The following is a 3,564-nucleotide window of genomic DNA, read 5'->3' on the forward strand; positions in this document are numbered from 1 at the left end:
GAACTATATAGAAGACCTTGAAAGGGGGTTATCAAGTTACTAGTAAGTTTTCACGCCATCGAATCACGTTAGGTTGTTCTTTAATGTTTACCTAAATTAAAAACTAATGAGTTTTGATGCTACTCCATGATATAATGTATAAGCCTATGTTCATTTATAGACCATGTTCTAAGAATACCTAGGATCAATTGAATATCATGGTAAATAAGTTGCTAGGATTGAAACCCAAAAGTGACCGTTATCTCCCATCACGCGGTGTGCGACAATGCCCCTATTCCTTTTTTATGTGGGATGCCCTACACTATGTATCATGAGCAAGATGATGAGGAACTTTAGAGAAAAGTTTTTAGGATCAGTAAGTGACAGGTAAGATTATAAGCTCTAAGTGCCAAGACCCTGAAGATACAAGAAAAGATAACATCCGAGCTTAAGGTTGACATTAAGAGCCTACAAGTAGGCTACTTATTGACTTTTTATTCACTCCATGTTTACATTTTTTTTCAGGCTAGGAGTTGGTCATGGATGGGAGCGAACTTTGGAGCGTGGTGATAAGACAATCATAATCTAAGCCCAACAATCGAAGTTTTTGTTGAATACAAAACCCTTGAATCAAAGAAATTAACTCTTCCCATACAAAATTTGGAACAGCCAAAAGATGAGGCTAAAAGTAGATTACTTCTTAAGATCAAAGATCTAGAACCACGATTTGAAACATGGTTCCAAGTTAAGTCACTCTACAATTGAACTTGATCAAGGCTTGATTGAATGACTGAATGCAATCTACAGCAAGAACAACATGAAACTTAGAAATGACAAAGATGATGCTCAAAGTTCTAAGGATGAAAGTTCTAATTTGAGAGCTAAATTTCATTCATCAAAATCTGCCTTTTACCTAATAATTTGTGGGTATTTATAGTCTTTCCACAAAACAAACTTTCAATTGTTCAAATGCCCACTAAATGGTCATTCCTTAATCGAATCAACTTGTATCACATGGAATGGAGGTTGAATCGAGCCTATTCAATTTTGACGATGAAGAATAAATGCTTGTTGCATAATTTTGGTCTTGGATCGTGTAATAGATCTAGCTGAAACACTTGGAACACTATGATACTTATCAGAGGGCCATAGACTAACCTTCATTTTAACTTAGTATATGTAACAGCCCAAGCTCACCGCTAGCAGATATTGTCTCTTTAGGCTTGTCCTTTCAAACTTCCCCTTAAGTTCTTAACGGTTTCCACACCCTTATAAAGAATGTTTTGTTTTCGTCTCCAACAAATGTTGGATCTCACAATCCACCGTCCTTCCGGACCCATCATCCTCACTGGCACTCATTCCTCTCTTTAATCCATGTGGGAACTCACAATCACCCCCCTTTGAGGCCCAGCATCCTTGCTGGTACTCGTTCCTCTCTCCAATCAATGTCGGATCTCACAATCTACCCCTTTTCGTGGCCCAGCATCCTCGCTGGCACTCGCTCCTCTCTCCAATCGATGTGGGATCTCACAATCCACCCCTCTTTGAGTTTCAGCTTTCTCACTGGCATACCACCCAGTTTCCTACTCTGATACCATTTGGGACAATCCAATCCTCTTTGTGCTTTCCTTTTCAGACTTTCCCAAAAGGTTTTTTAAATGTGAGCGGCTAGGGAGAGGTTTTAACACCCCCCTCTTCAATGAATTTGAGATCTAACAATCCATCCTCCTTGGGAGCCCAATGTCCTTGCTAGCACTCTTTCCTCTCTCCAATATATGTGAGATCTCACAATTCACCCGTTCGGGGCCCAGCGATTGTACCACATTCACTCCCGAGTGAGGCAAGCAAATTTGGATTCGTGTCACCTACGGGCCAAGCAATGTATGCTCAAACCTCTGGCCTGATTTTGAGAAGAAGATTTTAGAAAACAAGGGCAGATAGATTTTCGAAATAGATTTTGTAAGAAAATTTGAAATAAGGTTTTGGAAGCAATTTTATAGGCTATAAGCGAGAAAGGTAATACAATAGCTTAGATAGCATATTACTTCCGATAGGAAGAATTAACGATTAGTCACATCCCCCTGTAGTATATTTTTAGGCGATTTACGTATGACAGGCTAGACATGATTTCGCCGAACAATCATGCAAATTTTGGCTTGGTCGAGTTGACACTTAGTTGCATCCCCCTATAGTACATTTTGAGGCTATTGAGGTCTGGCCTGGATATAGTTTCGCCGAACAGTAATACAAAAGAAAATACAATAATACGATAATATAACATGAAATCAAATAAAGAGTTTGGCATTGCATGGACATGTGACCATTGAGCTATACGCCTTGGACGAGCATGACCGTAACATCATCCCCCACCTAATTGGTTGACATTCTTGCAATGTTGCAAGGTTATAGGCTATAACCTAGAAAAGCAACACAAAGGCTTAGATAGCATATAACTTCGGGTAGTAAGAATTGACGATTATGTCCAATCCAATTGGATCAGTGAGGTCAGGTTCAAGTAAAGCAATTTAGGTCGGTTAACTAAAACCATCTTCTTCCTCACGATACCAACTACTCACCTACACTATGATTCTCCTTCAACCAGTCACTATACTCGCTCCACGAGCAATGATTGTGTAACACAAGTCTGAGAAATTAGTGTTTTGCCCATTTTGTCCTCCATGCCTAATTAGGGTTCGGAGGACTAATGAGGAGGAAAGGAAAAAAAAAGTAAAAAAAGAAAAGAAAAAAAAAAGAGGGTTTTAGATAAAAAGAAATAGTCATTCGATCCGATTATGAACTTGAGACCTCTCACACCCAAAGCAAGAATTATACTACCAAACCAAATGCCCATATGTTTGCCATTATTTATTATGTTTGATTGAATGTGTAATCACTATTTTATTAATAATGAAATCCATGTAGAAGTATTATTATCCTACCTTTTAGCTCTAAACCTATGCAAAATTTGATTATTTAAAATTATGTTTATGGGCAGTAACCATAGAGGAGAAAAAAATGGTTGAAGTTATTCCATAATATAATTTTTAATTTGATAATTTCACTTTAATCATCAATCATGAATACATAAAGAAAATTTTAGAATTTAGATAGACGGTGTGAATTGAAGAAAAAAAATTGGGAGTAAGAGGGTTGTCCCTTGCATCGTAAAGATATGCATATTTCACTATTACAACACGCATATGAAATAGAATAAAATAAAAAACAGATCCCATCGAGATTTGAACTCGAGTTACTGGATTCAAAGTCCAATGTCCTAACCACTAGACCATGGGACCACAAATATTTATAAGAATTTGTGTGTAATAAATCTCTCAATTTCAAAAAATAAATAGTACCTTCATATACTTTCAGAACTTCAAAAATTACTGATGTGTCCTCGTTTTTTCAGTTTTGTATTTGATATGGTTTCAACACATTAAAATCAATTAATATATTAGGTGACCTTTACAATTATCTACCATTCTTTTTTAGCCCTACGATAATAAATATGGTTAAAAAGTAGTGAAAGAAGTATTTTATTCGCCCAATTTTCTACCATTCTTTTTCAGCCCATGAGAAGCATAC

At 36.9% G+C, this 3,564-nt stretch overlaps 1 non-coding gene across 1 annotated transcript; it reads right to left on the bottom strand.

Moving 5' to 3' along the window:
* Window positions 1-3,203: 3,203 nt before the first annotated feature.
* TRNAQ-UUG (transfer RNA glutamine (anticodon UUG)) lies at window positions 3,204-3,275 on the bottom strand. The gene has a single exon. It is a non-coding gene; the product is annotated as a tRNA-Gln (tRNA).
* Window positions 3,276-3,564: the final 289 nt, after the last annotated feature.

This window comes from Cucurbita pepo, chromosome 18 (assembly GCF_057944985.1).
Source record: "Cucurbita pepo subsp. pepo isolate OVF chromosome 18, ASM5794498v1, whole genome shotgun sequence".
Taxonomy (NCBI): Eukaryota; Viridiplantae; Streptophyta; class Magnoliopsida; order Cucurbitales; family Cucurbitaceae; genus Cucurbita; species Cucurbita pepo.